This window comes from Bubalus bubalis, chromosome 11, assembly GCF_019923935.1.
Source record: "Bubalus bubalis isolate 160015118507 breed Murrah chromosome 11, NDDB_SH_1, whole genome shotgun sequence".
NCBI lineage: Eukaryota > Metazoa > Chordata > Mammalia > Artiodactyla > Bovidae > Bubalus > Bubalus bubalis.
The window spans coordinates 71586630-71605725 of record NC_059167.1 but is presented as its reverse complement, the minus strand read 5'-3'; the positions used below and the strand labels follow the sequence as shown (position 1 = coordinate 71605725).

At 38.6% G+C, this 19096-nt stretch overlaps 1 long non-coding RNA gene across 5 annotated transcripts in view; it reads right to left on the bottom strand.

The window, feature by feature from the left end:
• Window positions 1-19096, bottom strand: part of LOC112587870 — a 112632-nt gene that overhangs the window by 31677 nt on the left and 61859 nt on the right. Inside the window, exon 5 of one of the 5 annotated variants that reach the window (XR_006542907.2) lies at window positions 8796-9644. The exons of the other annotated variants lie outside the window; for them this stretch is intronic. This is a non-coding gene — a long non-coding RNA (uncharacterized LOC112587870). Of the gene's footprint in view, window positions 1-8795; window positions 9645-19096 lie in introns of those variants that run through there. 5 annotated transcript variants of the gene reach the window in all.

Below are 19096 nucleotides of genomic sequence, written 5' to 3'. Positions count from 1 at the left end.
ACCAAGAGAATTACAGAAAAACATTTACTTCTGCTTCATTGTCTATGCTAAAGCCTTTGACTGTGTGAATCACAACAAAGTATGTAAAATTCTTAAGGAGATGGGACTATCAGACCACCTTACCTGCCTCCTGAGAAACCTGTATGCAGGTCAAGAAGCAACAGTTAGAACCAGACACGGAACAAAGGACTGGTTCAAAACTGGGAAAGGAGTATGTCAAGGCTGTACATTGTCACTGTGCTTACTTAATTTATATACAGAGTACATCATGCTAAATGCCAAGCTGGATGAAGCACAAGCTGGAATCAAGATTGCTGGGAGAAATATCAATAACTTCAGATATGCAGATGATATTACCCTTATGGTAGAAAGCATAGGAGAACTAAAGAGTCTCTTGATGAAGGTGAAAGACGAGAGTGAAAAATCTGGCTTAAAACTCAGCATTCAAAAAACTAAGATCGTGGCATCCAGCCCCATCACTTCATGGCAAATAGATGGGGAAGCAATAGAAACAGTGACAGATTTTATTTTCTTGGGCTCCAAAATCACTGTGAACAGTGACTGCACCCATGAAATTAAAAGATACTTGCTCCTTGGAAGAAAAAATTCTGACAAACATAGACAGCATATTAAAAAACAGGGACATTACTTTGCCAACAAAGGTCTGTCTAGTCAAAGCTATGGTTTTTCCAGGATTCATGTATGAATGTGAGAACTGGACAATAAAAAATGCTGAGCACCAGAGAACTGATGCCTTTGAACTGTGGTGCTGGAGAAGACTCTTGAGAGTCCCTTGTACAGGAAGGAGATGAAACCAATCAATCATAAAGGAAATCAACCCTGAATATTCATTGGAAGAACTGAAGCTGAAGCTCCAATAGTTTGGCCATGTGATGTGAAGAACTGACTCATTTGAAAAGACCTTGATGCTGGAAAAGATTGAAGGCAGGAGGAGAAAGGGGCGACAGAGGACAAGATGATTGGATGGCATCTCCGACTCAGTGGACATGAGTTTCAGTAAACTCTAGGAAATAGCAAAGGACAGGGAAGCCTGGCATTCTGCAGTCCATGGTGTCACAAAGAGTTGGACACAAATGAGTGACTGAACAACAACAACAATTGGTAAAAGGATAAACAGACCAATGGGACGGAATAGAGTCCAGATAGACTTGCAAATATGTAAGCACTTGATTTATAAAGTTACTGCTGAAAAGTTTCTAAACCAATGTCTGTAAAATTGCCATTGTCTTAAAGGTTTCCCTCATAACTCCACTGGTAAAGAATCCGCCTGCAATGAGGGAGACCTGGTTTCAATCCCTTGGTTGGGAAGATCCCCTGTAGAAGGGAATGGCAACCCACTCCAGTATTCTGGCCTGGAGAATTCCATGGACCATATAGTCCATGGGGTCACAAAGAGTTGGACATGACTGAGCCACTTTCACTCTAAATGCTAATATATCTAATATTCATATTAGTTTGAAAGATATTGTCATACCATTTTACAAACAAGAAAAATACAAATTTTATCTCATTTTAAAGTAAATTCTCTATTTTTCTAAATATTGAGAGGACTTTACAATATTCTCACAACAAATCAATTTTGACATTTTTTTAAAATTTTCATTCAATAAATTGACAATTGATTATCACATTAGTCCCTAAATATATGTTAAGTGAGATTTACTGGCATATTATAATAACTTTAAAGAGATTATATGGACATAACTGAATTGATATTTAATTTCTAAGACATTGCAAAATCTCATTATATTAATTTCTATATTCACATAAGAACATCAAAATGTTAAACTTATTTACCTCCAGAGAAAGTCTAAGAGGTTGGATCTTCCTAAATATACAGTTTTCATACATAATACCATCTTGAAAACATTTGAACTTCCTAGAAACCACAGGGAAAGGAATAGTCCTCCAACATCTAAACCAACCACATTCCCTTTAGAGTAAAATAATTTTCTAAGAAAATGTTTCTTTCTGTAACTACAATTAAAATATAAACATATCAGCCTTGCTCTTAGTGTAGCTATCTGATCTTTCTATACTTTTGTGGGAGGTTGAGGCAAACATTCTCTGAAGAGTCAAAATTGCTTCGACCTAGAGATAGAATCTCCGGGAGATGTAATAGGCTGACGAGAGAGACAATCTTTTGGTAGCATATAGATATAGCTGAATATCAATTACTGCAGATGGTGATTGCAGCAATGAAATTAAAAGACGCTTACTCCTTGGAAGGAAAGTTATGACCAACCTAGGTAGCATATTCAAAAGCAGAGACATTACTTTGCCAACAAAGGTTCATCTAGTCAAGGCCATGGTTTTTCCAGTGGTCATGTATGGATGTGAGAGTTGGACTGTGAAGAAAGCTGAGCACCGAAAAATTGATGCTTTTGAACTGTGGTGTTGGAGAAGACTCTTGAGAGTCCCTTGGACTACAAGGAGATCCAATCAGTCCATTCTAAAGTAGATCAGTCCCTAGGTGTTCATTGGAAGGAATGATGCTAAAGCTGAAACTCCAATACTTTGGCCACCTCATGTGAAGAGCTGACTCATTGGAAAAGTCTCTGATGCTGGGAAGGATTGGGGGCAGGAGGAGAAGGGGACGACAGAGGATGAGATGGCTGAATGGCATCACCGACTCAATGGACATGAGTTTGAGTGAACTCCAGGAGTTGGTGATGGAGAGGGAGGCCTGGCATACCGCAATTCATGGAGTCGCAAAGAGTTGGACACTACTGAGCAACTGAACTGAACTGAATGTCAATGAAAATTTAGAAAATAGAACAGGTTTCTTTTCAGTTGAGAGTTACAAACAGTATTCTCTTGTATCTTCCTGGTGTATCACAGTAAAAAGGAGATAATTTTGAAATTTCTTCAGCCAATAAAACATAGAAAGTATACAGTAATATTACAGGAACAAATGAAAAAAGCTTGTATGATTTTTAAAAAAATCAAAGAATTACTAAAACAAAGAAATCAGTATAATTATACAGTATTTGATTATTATTATCAGAAATAATATTTTGAAACATTTTTGTAAGCAAATCTCAGAAAAGTTTGAAAGCAGATTTTGTGGAGGCATTTTTCCATAAGCAATTTGTCATCTTATGTTGTTTTGCCTACACTGTGGTCTCAGGCTCATATCCTAAGGGAAACATGTAGTGCTACATCTTCAGCTTGATATGAGCTCTAGTGCCTCACCATGGGGCTTCCTTGGTGGCTCAGCTGGTAAAGAATCCTACAATGCCGAAGATCTGCATTTGATCCCTGGGTTGAGAAGATGCCCTGGAGAAGGGAACGGCTACCCATCCCAGTATTCTGGCCTGGAGAATTCCATGGACTGTAATAGTCCATGGGGTCGCAGAGTCTGACACAACTGAGTGACTTTCACTTTCACCTCCCCACAGAGATGGGTATTTTCTGCCTGCCAAAGGAGTCTAGGGAGAGATGTCAGAGCAAAGGACTGATTCAGCACATCTGTAGAAACTGAGGCTAGAGTTTCCCATTCAAAATTGAATCAGGACTCGATGATAAGAAATTCACAAAGCTAAAGTTTGAAGAGAACTGACCTCGAAACAGATGCTGGGCAACAGATGTCACAGGGGCACTTCTAATCCTGGGGCTTGCTGCCACTGGGCTGCTGATACACATTATCCCTGTCAACTCAGTAGGATTCAGCTATTCAGGCAGGAATCTTGACTTGAGCTCTCACTCCACCATTTATTATAGGATCTTGGGTGAGCCACTTTCCTTCCCTCTAAACCTCAGTTTCTTTAAATCCAGAATCAGGATTAAAACAGCTGTCATAATTATCTTGGGGGATTGTTCTGAAACAAAATATATAATGAGGAGCATTCCTCAGGACTTCTCTATAAACATGATCTTTATCTTTGTACATCAGCTACTGTGGAACAGGTCTTGAGGTGGGGAAGAAATTGAGTCAAAACACCTGGGTTTAAGTTTTGAATCAATTACTAATACTCTGGGTCAGATGGAGTGATAGGCATTTAGGATAAAGAGGTGAGAAATTACTGGGGCTTCTTCAAGGTGAAAAGTATAGACTACATAATACCCATGAGTTTCCAGAGTCACTCCATGCAAAAGCATGTATGCACGTCTACCTTGTTGAGTCAGAGCTGAACCCATGTGGTTTGCTTTGGACAATAAAATATGAATGGAGATTGTATTATTTCTTCCTTGCAGAAATGTTAAGTTTCAGCCTGTAGGTTGCCTCTCACTCTCTTACTTTTTCCACGCTTCTCACATTATGGAAAAATGTAGAGATCCCTCAAAATAACACCCAGTATATACATGGCTTGATCAAGGAATGCATTTTGAGGGCTCTAAGGTTTTAGGATTTTTTTCTACAGAATAATCAAACTTAACTGATATAACAATGAAATGATATTTTCATGAAGCTAAATTTGTTCAATTTAAAGAACTGGACTTTATTCTGAGTTTATATTCTTCCTACATTTTTTTTTCTGTGATAAAATATCATTTCCTGTATGAAATGATTATCACTCTGTTAGGGGTAGAATTCCAAAATGTTGGAATTATGCAAATATTAATACAAAAATAAATAGATACAATAAAAATATACCATATGACTGCCAGTTTAGGAGAGATTAATCCCAGTTACTGCCAAAGTATGCCTTCAAAAGATTTGCTCATTAAGCCTATGTCATAGCACTTCAGATTTTCTATATGAGAATACAACTCAATTGGGTTTTGCATTGGGAATCATGGTAGCTTTAGAAACACAGTCTCTGAATATTGAGAATATTACTGAGAGGATCTTCTATGGATGGAAGAGGTTATCAGATGGTGTGTACTAGGTGGCTGCCTTATTATGTAAAGGGATTTCAAGGCCATATTACAATTCACTACCTTCAAACACGTGCTCAAGGATTGTAAATGGTATAAAAACTGGTCTGTAATTCCTATATAATTAAAAGGCTTCTGATCGAATACCTGGGGAATCCCAGGGACGGGGGAGCCTGGTGGGCTGCCGTCTATGGAGTCCCACAGAGTCGGACACGACTGAAGCGACTTAGCAGCAGCAGCAGATCAAATACCAAACAGTCCAAGACTCTTTGAAAGAGGTTTTGGACCAGAAGACTCAATTTTGAGAAAACTAAGATAAATTCTATATGTACATCACAGACTGTTATGACATCAACAGTTTCCCATAATGAGTGGATTAGACTGAAGGTGAGGAATGAAGAGAGGGAATAAGAAGGTTGAAAATTGTCAGAGTGGGTGCACCTTGTCATTTGCCAGTTCAGAATTATGAAGGCCTCCCTACAACCCTGCTGAGTCTTTGCGCTGCTAATTCCTTGAGTTTTATTTTTCTTTTAGCCTTTCTTAGGTAGCTAATCAAAAACAAAACAAAACGCTCTCCAACATGCTAAACAACTGTTTCTGACATCAGAAAGCATCAGAAAAGACCCTAAACAGTTGTCTAATCCCAGAGGAAGATCTTGCTTAAGTGGAGAAGTGCTTATAGCAGAAACCTTGGAAATTTCAGGGAGTGGTGTTTTATTGTCAGAACTTTCGATCAAAGTGCAGCCAAGATCCTGGGAGCATTAAATAAAAATTACCAACAAGCTGTCTTCAGTTCACTCCACTGAAAGGAAGGGCAAATGCGAGCAAGTGGTGTTTGTACATCAGTCAAAACTCTGACAGCTACCCTGTGAAGTCTGACGGGCTGCCATGTGCTCAACTACCTAAGATACTCTTAACTGAACCATAAAAAGACAAATAAATTAGTAATTGTATCCCTCCTGTCATTGTCCTTTTTCATGAACTTCTCAAGCTGTTGGTTAACATTGTCTGGAATGATTTATCAATAACTTCTTCACTTTATTATATAAGACAGAGACACTTGATTTTTTTTTTCCAATTTCTTTTTTGAATTGATTTAAGAAAATGATACAGATACTGCCAGTTTCTGGACCTCTCCTTTGACTTCCTGCTCTGCCTCCTCCCATTAGGAAATCAAACTGGTAAGATTAACATAATCTTTCTTGGAATTGACTGATCTTTTTAAATAGATCCCATGATAGACATGTGTAAAAATCAATAACAGACTCCTCATTTGTCAAAGCTAATGACTAAACTCATTTTGAAGTTCAATAGTGGTTACTGAAGAGTGGCCACACATTATATATCTAATCCTGTAGGTCCCTCCACTCATTCTGCCAAATGGAAAAAAGGAAGCTTTGTTACTTGAGGCACAATATAAAAAGCTCGTGTTTCCATTTTATTTGAATACGTTCATTTTTCCTCCAAAGCATGACCACTTCTTGATTGTTCAAGCTAATATGTTAGAGAAAGAAAATGAAGAATCAATCTTAACCATTTGTAATGCCTCCTCCATTTTAAAACCAATTTGATTGTAAGTTCCTTCAATTATAATCTTAACTCCTTGAGGTTATGGGCCATGTCTTACATATTTTTAATATCCCCAGAGAGATGAACACAGCAGTTGGGTCACAGGTTAGCACAAAATAAAGATTTGGTTGAATTAAACAGAATGAATTATCCAATATCTTGGTCCATGGCATAGCCGTTATCTCAGACCAGACAGTCATATCTACTATGAGAGCAAAAGAGGCAGATTTCTAGCAGACCCTTCTTTTGATAGATGCCCTGCATCACAGGGTCGTTTAACCAGTGTTTGTTTCTGAGGTGGTGTTACCTCCCACAAAACTTTCCCTCAATTTGCAAAAGGGTGAAAACGGACAAGTTTTAATATAATGCCCTCCTCCCTTTTAAGCATCATCTGATTACAGGTGTATGCCAGCAACAAAATATCCTAAAATCCAGAAGAGAGATGTGGATGAAACACATGTAGCCCCTAATGAACTAAGATTAGATTTTCTAGTTATTAATAAAGGCAACATCTTATATCTGCATAATGCTTTCCATAGATTCTTTACATATACCATTTCATTTCCCAACTCCATCTCAGGATACTTAATAAATATTTCTTTCATTTCCCTAGAAATTCCAAATTGTGGTTTACTGTTTTTATTCCTTATTTCATCAGTGAGTTGCCTTTTCCTGGGCTCCAAGCTGTATATTGCATTGCATGCCCATTGGACACGGCCATCTCATGGAATCAATAGGTCAGATACAATTTGAAACTCCCTAGGTAATGGATTTTTAAAACTGCTTGAGGGTGGGGGAGAGAGACAGGAGGAAAAGGAATCCACAGAAACAATAACTGAAGTGGAGTGATACATTCATGATGGGAGCTGGAGAACTCCTGTTCTTTATAATAGCTTCTCAGGGGAGAAGCAGCCCTTTTCCAGAAGGAGGTGTCCTGGGAATAGCAGAGCCACTGCCATTCCATTCTTTTGATGAACAGAAACCTTATCAGTGCAATTCCCCTTGAGAGTTGAAGGGAGAAGGAAGGAGTTTAAAGACTTTTGAAAAATGTGGGTTGCAAGCAGAGGAAAGCCCAGCATTTGGCTGGTTCATTTGGAATATCTCTTGCAAAGGGGGGGATATCCTGCCAAATTTAGGGCCCTTTCAGAGCTCACAGATACTGACAGCTGATCTGAGCTCTGTGCATGAGTTTGTTCTTGCCAAGGGAGAGAGGGAGCAATGAAGTGAAAAGGTTGTTGAATGAATTAAATACAAAGTATAAAAACAAAAATGCTTGCCTTCAACAATATAAATATCACAATGTGATATTTTTCAATTGCAGGTGTGAAATGAGGATGTCAAAGCATCAGTCATTAAATAATAAGTAGCATAAATCATTTTGACTTTAGAGTAAGACACAGACACCTTGCAGCTTCTAATTATTTTTCGAAGCTCAAAGTATTGCATGGCCCGCTCGCTCTCATTGCCATGAGACTCAGAGATTGGAAAAATCAAGGAAGCAGGTGAAACTTATGTCTCACATCCTGGGATAGTGGCATTTATGAGGCAAAATAGGCGTTTCCCCCCATTCATGGAATCCTCAAAGCCTTAATTAACTGATGGCATAGGAGGAGCAGTCTAAAGCCATTTCATGTCCAACAACAGGCTGTTTATATGGTACCAAAAAATCTGAGTTTTTAATGAAAAGCATTGTGGTGTTATTAATACCTCTCATTTTATTCTGTGTATTTTTAATGTATATATATATATATGTGTGTGTGTGTGTGTGTATAAACCACAGTGGCTTTATCAAATGAAGGGTCTGTTTCCTGCTCATGGCCATGTTCACCATGGGGTGGTGGGGGTTCTGTTCTTTGTCACCACACAGAGAGCAGGGCAGGCCTGATGGAAGCTCTACTGAAACATTTACCCCATGGTTACTGAATCAGAGGAAAGAGATGATAAGACTCATGTGCAGGCTGTCGATGTTTCACCTTAAAGTGACATGTTCAGTTTACTCACGTTTTGGTGACCAAAGCACAAATCATACCTACTTTTTTTTTTTTTTTTTTTAACAAAGGCTTATTACGGTATAATTGATACACCATAAAACTTACCCATTTTAAGCATGCAGTGATTTTTAGTAAGTTTACAGAGCTGCATGCCCTTTACCTCAATCCCATTTTAGAACATATTTCTCATCCCCAAAAGATTCTGCACATTCATTTGCCAATTCTCCATTCCTACTCTAGGCCCAGGCAACCAATGGTCTCCTTCCAATCTCCATAGATTTTCTTTCTCTAGGCATTAAAGATAAATAGAATAAAATAAATGGCCTTTTTCATCTGGCTTTTTTTCAGTTAGTATAATGTTTTTAAAGTGCATTCACAACACGATGTGTATTAGTAACTGTTCCTTTTTAATTGCTGAGTAGTATTCTACTGTACTAATATTTTACATTTTGTGTATCCTTTCACCCACAGATTGACATTTAGAATGTTTCCACTTTTTAGCTATAACAAGTAATACTGCTATCTTTGTATACAAATTATTGTGTGGAAATATTTCCCTTTTATTAATACAAAGGAGCATTTAATAGTGTAATAAGATGGGCAAATTTTTATTCTCCATTAATTCCTTTTAAGGCGACTGTAGTTTTTGAGAGACATGTGAATAAGAGTTAGGGTAGAGGTTTATTCGAACTTCCGACCTTAAATCCACTGCTGCCTGGCATCAAGACTTCCCCAAAAGAAAAGAAATCAGAGAATCTGGACACTTCCTCCAGGAAGAATGTAAGGGACAGGTAAGGGACAGTTGAGACACCAGATAAGGGATGGCTGAAAAGAAAATTGGGAAAGGAAGGCAGCCATAGCTAAGATGGAAATTTGTAAATAAATTATGCACTGTGATATGTATATTAAACAACTAACTTTGTCGCTCAGAAACTCTGGTAACACCTACATTTTTCAGTAAGATTTGTGTGTAGGCAGTTCCTTTGGAAGGAACTCCAGTGGGAACTGACTTTTATGTCAGTGGATATAGTGGCCATTTTTGCTTATGTACCAAAAATCAGTAGTCTCTTGTTCTCCTTTCTTAACAAAATCCAGATTTCATTCTGGCGTCCATCCTTCAATCACAGTTCCTGTGCTTGTGGAAGAATAACTCCATACAGTACCTTCTGTTTTCCTGCCCATAGTTGGGGCTTCATAGTGGGCATGTAATCTTGGTAGCACTAGTGATAAAGAATCCACCTGCTAAGGCAGAAGATACAAGAGACGTGGTTTCAATCCCTGGTTCTGGAAGATCCCCTGGAGTAAAAAATGGCAACCCACTCCAGTATTTTTGCTTGAACATTCCATGGACAGAGGAGCCTGGTGGGCTAGTCCACGGGGTTGCTAAGAGTCGGACACAACTGAGCATGTGCTGTTCCTCCTCCTCCTCCTCCTAAACTTATCTGGTGCAGTCAGAATGAGGGTTAGGAACTTTGCTGGAATTCTAAGAGGAAAATCCTCTCACATGGGCTTGAACAAATGATAATGCAGCTCTGGTTGTGTCCTATAACCCTGAAGGAGTCAGGCTTAGATGAAGCTTACACTTGAATAGCAGAGCACAGAGGTAATGATGTGCAGATGTTGGGTTAACTAACCTTCACTTCTCAATTCAGTTTTCCAGATAGGTAATTCAGGAAAGCACCTTTAATATTTAAGCCTCTTATAGTTTGAGTTGGAATTCTTATTATTTGCAACATAAAGATCCCAAACTGACATATGTTTAGAGTAAAACTATACACAGTACAAGGTTGTAGTAGGCAGAAGCCATGGGGCCTTGAAATTATAAATTTTCAAAATTAGCAGATAATGTAAGCTGTGGAAATTTTCTGGATTCCAGGTCAATTTATACCCTGAAATCCAAAGGGCAGGAAGGCCCCAGCTGATATATAGGTTACATTCATTTCTTTCTCACAGTGTTTTTGAAACCAATCTGGAGTGGACAGTGAAGAGCTAAAAATACTTTGACCCATCTCTGTGTTACCTGGAGAGCTGTACTCTTTGATCCTATATAGCAGTAGGCACCTTCTAAATGGAGAAAATCAGAATGTGCCAAAGTGACAAGATTTGTTTCCCTCCCCAGCTGTCTGACTAAATGAGTCTCCTTGTCCTGTTTATTGGAGAATCCTGTGCACCTATCTTAAGACTGCACTTAACACCTGTACTCATCATGTGTTTACCTTCTTATCACCCAACCGAACTGAGAATCCTTGAGGATGAAGACTGTGCTACTACTCTATTTTTAGCAACTAGCAAAGCATCAGAACAGTACTGGGACACTCAGTAAATTTGCATAACTAAATGAGTTTACACACCTATATTACTTCTTCAAAACCATAGTCTCTCTTATAAGAGACAGCCTCATTTGAGAGTGGAAAGAGGAACAATGCAAAAAGCTGTGATTGGTAAAGTTAATGTATTTCTCAGAGAAGGCGATGGCACCCCACTCCAGTACTCTTGCCTGGAAAACCCCATGGACGGAGGAGCCTGGTGGGCTGCAGTCCATGGGGTTGCTCAGAGTCAGACATGACTGAGCGACTTCACTTTCACTTTTCACTTTCACTTTTCACTTTCATGCATTGGAGAAGGAAATGGCAACCCACTCCAGTGTTCTTGCCTGGAGAATCCCAGGGACGGGGGAGCCTGGTGGGCTACAGTCTATGGGGTCGCACAGAGTCAGACATGACTGAAGCGACTTAGCAGCAGCAGCAATGTATTTCTACGTCAGCTAGTAACTAGAAAATATGAATAAAATTTGGGGAAAAAAATTGTTTGAAGTCAGCAGGGAGCTTCTGGGGAGTTCACAACTTGAGGGAACAAAATTCTAGAGTTCACTGAGGTGATCCCTACAGTCTGCTTACTACTTTTCTCCTTGAGACATACGACAATTCTTAAGCAGTACAGGATAGAAGGCTGAGAAGCCAGGAAAAAAAGTAACTGCTAGGAGGAGAAGTATAAACAAAGTTTTAATGACCTCATGGCATTAAGGAGACAAAAATTAGAATTAGGATTTAAGATAACCAGGATTTGAGAGACTAGCATCTTGGAGAAAAGAGAGGTATAGGGAAGTAAGCTTGACACTCCACGCTAGTTTCCCTTTTGAATAATTGGATAATTCTTAGTTGTGTGGTACAAAAGGCAACCAAAAAAACTCAGTAAAACTTGTGATTGTTCTCAGTGCTTCGAAGAGAAAAATGTGAGTTCAGGGCCCAGCAAATATGAAAGGCCCTAATAAACACTCTAGAATCTCATTTGGGGCCCCTGGGGGCCTTCACCCTAGGAGTTGAGGTGAAATAGAGGTAGGATTGATATTAGGAGCTCTGAGACTCAGTCTGAAATCAAATCATTTTCCCACTGTATTTAGATGTCTACTCTACTCTAGTTGCTTACCAGAAAAAAAGGGAATCTTCCGTACTGAGAGATAACACCCATTGTCTGTAATTTCTCAAATACAAAGTCTGTCATTCAACAAAGATTACCTAACATACCAGTAAAGAGGACCCAAAAAAAACATTGACAGTAGAAACAGACCTACAACTAACTAAGACACTAGTTCAAAATGACTGTGGTTAATTTGTTCAATAAAAATGGATAAAATGATGAAGAATTTCACTATATATTTGTATATATATAATCTGTAAAAATATTTCAGTGAAAATTCTGAAACTGAAAAATGCAGTCACTGAAACTACAAATTTAACATTTTCTTTGTCCAATCTGATATTAAAGCCAAAAGAGATGAGTATAAAGTATCCAAATTCACACATCGAGAGTAAAAAAGAAAGAAGGTACAGAAAGTATCAATGGAGATAGATGGAACATGTAAGAAAAGGTCTAACTTATCAATATATGCAATTATAGTCCCAAAAATGTAGGAGACAGAAAATGGAGAGAATCAATTTTTAAAGAGAATGGGCAAGAATTTTTCAGACCTAACAGAAGTCATTATGTGAAAGATTCAGAAGTCCATGACCATATATATAAATATATATATGTGTATATATATATATGTATGAAAGTCATTCAATCATGTCTGACTCTTTGCAACCCCATGGGCTACACAATCCATGGAATTCTCCAGGCCAGAATACTGGAGCCTTTCCCTTCTCTAGGGAATCTTCCCAACCCAGGGATCTAACCCAGGTCTCCCACACTGGAGGCGGATTCTTTACCAGCTGAGCCACAAGATTTGGACAGAGGAACTGGTGGGCTGCCGTCTATGGGGTCGCACAGAGTCGGACATGACTGAAGTGACTTAGCAGCAGCAGCAGAGGGAAAAGTGCACAATGCCTTCAGAGGAGCAACATTAAGACTTATAGCTGGTTTCTCAACAGGAATGATATGATACAGAAGACAACAGAGTACTATCTTCAAAGTACTGGAACAAATTAAAACTTCAAGTTTAGGATTTTATATCTGGTGATGATAATCTTCAATAGGAAGACAAAAATAAATTTCTAGGCACACATGTACAGAGAGAGCTTATCTCCAATATATCCCAGTTGAAGTAAATACTAAAGGGAATTCTTTAAGTAAAAGGAAAAAATGTTCCTATATTAAAACTCCAAGATGCAGGAAGGGATGACAATAAACAGATATGATTAAAATGTGGTATAATGACTGCAAAACAATTATAATGATGTCTTGTGCGATCTGAGATGTATTTATAATAGAATTGAAATGCATGACAAAAAAAGCGATGAGAGGAGTGCCCTAAAGGTTTTAGCATTACCTGAAAAGTGGCTAAAAATTACTAATTTACAAAGCAGGTGAGATAAGCAGAAAACTAATATAAGATGATAGATTAAAAATTAATAACTACATCAAATGTAACTGGACAATAAATGGTAAAGTAGATTTTATTAAAAATATATATATATATGGCCCATGTGAGAGGTGCATCTTAAGTACAAGGATGAAAGTAGGGTGTTGAAAACAAGAATATCAATAAAACAATATCCAAAAGAAAGCTGAATCAGACAAATATCCTAGGTAAGATTCAATATCAAAATTAAAGGGGAATATTTCATAATGATTAAGTTAAACCTATTTTTTAAAAAAACAGCTAAACCTATAAAAAAAACATAACAATTCTAAATTTTTATGTACCTAATAATGTAGCTCCCAAATATTTAGGCAAGATTCAACAGTAAAATAAAAGCAGGCATATTTTATAATGATTAGGAGTTTGATTTACAAGGAGAAGATACATATTCTAAGTTATGTATTTTAATAATACAATTTCAAAACGTATAGGGCAAAAAACAAAAGAAGAAATAGAAAAATCTGCAATCCTATTAGAAGACTATCAGTACTGAAAACATGCGACAATAAGCAGACAAACAATTCATGTGAAAATAGAAAATAACAAATAACAAAATTAACCTTACTGACACCCAGAAGGCACTCCTGAACAATGGCAGGGTATTCATTCTTGTCAAGTGCACATGGAATTTTTTTTACCAAAATGGATCGTACTCTGGGCTATGAAACAAGTCTTCCAAAAATTCTGAGAATTAAAATTATAAAGAGCATGTTCTCCAACCACAGAACAATACGATTGTTTCGGGGGGAAATGACTGGAGCCCACTCACTGTTGGTCACCACGGAGTGGCTGAAACTAGATATGGTTGAAGCATAGAGTCTGAAAAGGTGCCTAAGGATGCATCCAATAGGCTTGGGTTTTTCTGTGCACAAGTATTTTTAGGTGTTGGGGTGAATATTCATCATCTATTAACACTATCAGTTAATGGAAAAGGATAGAATAGCTGGACTAATCAAGGAGAACATGAGATTCATGCATAACACACACACTGCTCTTAGAATAGTGGGAGAGCAGGTAGAGTTTGGAATGGCTCACCAAAGCATATGTAATTTTATCACTCAGGTTAACCCTTTATTACTCTACCTTGTCTACTTGAGTGACTGTAAATGAGACACCAGCACCTAAGCTCTGCTGGATATAAACAGAACTGGACTGGTTCCTTTTACTCCCTCTTGCCTTTTTAAAAGGGGTTCCCTGGTAGCTCAGATGGTAAAGAATCTGCCTGCAATGCAGGAGATCTGGGTTTAATCCCTAGGTAGGGAAGATTGCTTGGAGAAGGGAATGGATAATGACTTCATTATTCTTACCTGGAGAATTCCATGGATAGAGGAGCCTGGTGGACTACAGTCTATGAAGTCACAATTAAGTTTGCCCTTTCAACGTTGGAGGCTTAGAAGGTATTTTTTGAAAGGTAGGGAAAGAAGTCTAAATGTTACTAATTCAGAGTGTGGGCTATGCAAGTTTTCATTCTATTACATTTAATCAAATAATTTAGGGTTAATTTATGGAGACCTGACTCTTCCCACAAAGCCCATTTAATCTGTTTCCCAACTACCAGTTATTAATAAAAAATGAATAATTAAAATGTAATTTGAAAGGGCTGAAATAAAGGAATGTTTAACATGAAGGGAAGCAGAGAGAAGCTGGTGAGAAATTCCTTGAGGCTGTGGGAGTTGTCAGGGAAACTTTCATTTGAACTGAGTCCCAGAAATTGATTAGGACTTTATAGATGGGTCTGAGCTTGTAAAGGAAAAGCAGCTGGCTACAAACAAGGGCACAGGCATTTGGACATCATGAAACATTCAAGGAATGGTGAGTCAGGGACTTGTCCACTGTGGGTACAGCATAAAGTGAATAATGGTAAGGAAGTGAGCAGAAAGAGATGTTGAGTGTAGATATGGAGAGTCTCACATAACTCGTTAGCATATTTGCATGTTACTCTCCCTGTAAATAGAGTCAATAGAGGTTTCTAGGTGGGGAAGAATCATGATTGAAGCAAAATTTTCCAATAATAATTCTAGTTACAGTAAGGAGGATAGAGTGAGGAAAAATTAGAATCATGATTTATAGGCAAATTTCAGAAAGAGACAAGAATTTAAATCTTAGCAGTGACAGTGGAAATAAGCAGAATGAAGGCTATTTGGGATCATTTTGAAGGCAGGATTAAAGAACTTGGTAACTAAATAGGGTGAGTGAGTGAAGAAAGTCAAGAAAAGTGTAGCATGGCCTCCAGAGTGGATAGAGATACTATTTGCCCACATGGAGAATCCAAGAAAAGGGTGAACTGGCAAAGGAGGTACCAGAAAGAGGTCTTGTGTCACAAAAGCTATACAGGTTACAACAGAGGTATTTTTTAGAAAGTGATGGAGTGATCTCTTCTAGGTAATTTATCCCCTAAGCTTAAGCATCATTAGAATGACTTTAATATGAAGTTTATATTGGGATATACATAGAGATTTTAAAAGATAGGGATGGTAGAATTGAAAAGCCATTAGATTGTAAATCAGAACTCATAGTCTTCATCAGCCATTTGGTTGACCTTGGAAAAATAACCTGATCTCCACAAGCAACTATTTTGTAATTTACAGAAAGAGTAAAAATGCTCTCTCTTCCCTTCTCCCACTGTGTGTGAGGATAATGGTGAACTTTTAGTGAAAACTACAAGTTGTAGAAAAGAGTCAGACACATCTGAGCATGTACTGAGAGAGATAAGGTGTAGAACAACTGATTCGGATAATATTTTGTCATTTGTTAGTTTGATAATTAAAAACAAAGACTTGAAACACACAGAACTCTGCTCAATGTTATGTGGCAGACTAGATGGGAGGAGAGTTGGGGGAGAATGGATACATGTATATGTATGGCTGAATCCCTTTGCTGCTCACCTGAAATTATTACATTATTGTTTGTAAATCTGCTATAGCCCAATGCTTTGCCAACAAAGGTTCATATAGTCAAAACTATGGATTTTCCTATAGTCATGTACAGATATGAGAGTTGGACCACCAAGAAAGCTGAGCGCCAAAAATTGATGCTTTTGAACTGTGGTGCTGGAGAAGAATCCTGAGAGTCCCTTAGACAGCAAGGAGATCAATCCTAAAGGAAAACAACTCTGAATATTCATTGGAAGGATTGATGCTGAAGCTGAAGCTCTAATATTTTGGCCACCTGATGTGAAGAGCTGACTCATTGGAAAAGACCCTGATGCTGGGAAAGATTGAGGGCAGGAGGAGAAGGAGGCGACAGAGGATGAGACGGTTGGATGGCATCACCGACTCAACAGACATGGGTTTGAGCAAGCTTGGGGAGATGGTGAAGCACAGGGAGTCCTGGTGTGCTGCAGTCCATGGCGTCACAGAGTCAGACACCACTTAGCAACTAAACAACAACAATACCTCCATACAAAATAAAAAGCTTTAAAAAATTTAAAACAAAAGACTTGATTGAAGACTTCTCAAAACATTTGCAGGGAAAGGGATTTAAATTCTATCGACGCTTTAGTCACAGTGGGGGTTTTCTCTCTGTAATTTCTGAATACAGCAAATCTTTCCTTTGCTCAAATATTAAATCTATGAGGCTACAAAAGTAACATTACACATGGTATACATTATAAAAACAAACTCTGAAACATTTGTCTGGGGCAAAATAAAAGAAACTGAAAAATTGAAGATGTCAAGCATTTTTACTTAATGCGAGATATCCCCATTATTTCTTTTCCTTTTAATAAAGTTCACACTTAGTTGCTCTCTTGAAAACCAATTCCTCCTAAAGCTTCTCTCTTCATCTTTAATATGACTTTTCTCTGAAGCTCTCATTTCTATCCAGGCAGCATTATTACATATCTTACAAAATCGAACATTAGAGATTAATTACATATGAAGTATATCTGATGGCTCTGGGGTTTCTCTGGGTACCAGTGAGCGCTACCCACTGGTGTCATAAAAGCTGTGTAAATTTAATTAAAATGTAGCTATTTTATTGGGTTTACTATGCAAGTAGGGCCTCTGGTCTATAAAGAAAAAAATAATTTAAAGGAACAAAATACTTTGTGGTGAGGGACAGGCAGCTAAGAGCAGCTGAAAAGAGAGAGGAAAAGGCTTACAAAGAGAGGAAGAAAGTTCCCTGTGGAATAGTCACTCCTTCCAAATTCACCAAGCCTCTTTCCAAGCACTTCAAGTCAGAGAAAATCCCAAGTGCATTTTTCAGCCCTTCTTGGTTGTTTATTCAGAAAGCCCCAGGGAATCCTAAGCAGATACTTGTCTACTCCGTGGTGATTCATTTGGCATTTCATTCTCCCAAATAGCTAACTGATCCATTCTACCCTTACTTCTCAACCTCATGGACTGTAGCCTGCCAGGCTCCTCTGTGCATGGGATTCTCCAGGCAAGAATACTGGAGTGGGTGGCCATTCCCTTCTCCAAGGGATCGTCCCCATCCAGGGATTGAACCCGGGCCTCCTATATTGCAGGAAGATTCTTTACCATCTGAGCCATCAGAGAAGCACTTTTCCCTGGTACTTCTCTAATACTGAGTAAACTTGAAGAGCTGACAGTGCCATATTCAACATTGAGAGTCTAACCAGGAGACCCATTCACAACTTCTAAGCTTCACTGTATACAGCTATGAGGAGTGGGTCAGGGGTTTTGAGTCTCTGGAGGGATAACTTTCTCTGAACTCCCCAGCAAATTAGGCTGTCTCTATTTTGCATACAAATATGCAAAATACTTTGCCTGACAAAAATTCATATACTCAAAGCTATGGTTTCTCCAGTAGTCATGTATGGATCTGAGAGTTGGACATAAAGTCTGAGCATTGAAGAATTGATGCTTTTGTGCTGTGGTGTTGGAGAAGACTGTTGCGAGTCCTTTGGACTGCAAGGAGATCCAACCAGTCAATCCTAGCTATTTCATTGAGTTTACTATGCAAGTAGGTCCTCTGGTCTTCTGAATAAAATACTCTGTGGCAAAGGGATAGGCAGCTAAAAATAGCTGAAAAGAGAGGAAAAGGCTGACAAAGAGAGGGAGAAAGTTCCCTGTGGAATAGTCTCTCCTTCCACTTTTGTCAAGCCTCTTTCCAACCGCTTCAAGTCAGAGCAAATCCCAAGTGAAATTCTTGACTATTCACTGGAAGGACTGATGCTGAAGCTGAAGCTCCAATACTTTGGCCACCTGATGCAAAGATCCAACTTAATCAAAAAGACCCTGATGCTGGGAACGATTGAAGGTAGCAGGAGAAGGGGACGACAGAGGACGAGATAGTTGGATGGCATCATGGACTCAAAGGACATGAGTTTGAGCAAGCTCCGGGAGATGGTGAAGGACAGGGAAGCCTGGAATGTTGCAGTCCATGAGGTCTCAGAGTCAGACATGACTGAATGACTGAACAATGACTATTTTGTATTCAAGTAGATAGTGGCCACAATGTGTTCTAAAAGTGGGAAGCAAACATTCTGTAAAATACCTCTATAAAAGTAGCACAGGACCTGTGCTAATCCATTTGGAGGAAGTGTGTAATAACAGTAATGATGACTAACATTTATTTCACGTTCAGTTCAGTTCAGTTCAGTCGCTCAGTCGTGTCTGACTCTTTGCAACCCCATGAATCGCAGCATGCTAGGCCTCCCTGTCCATCACCAACTCCGGGAGTTCACCCAAACTCATGCCCATCAAGTCGGTGATGCTATCCAACCTTCTCGTCCTCTGTCGTCCCCTTCTCCTACTGCCCCCAATCCCTCCTATCATCAGAGTCTTTTCCAATGAGTCAACTCTTTGCATGAGGTGGCCAAAGTATTGGAGTTTCAGCTTTAGCATCAGTCCTTCCATACTATGTGCAT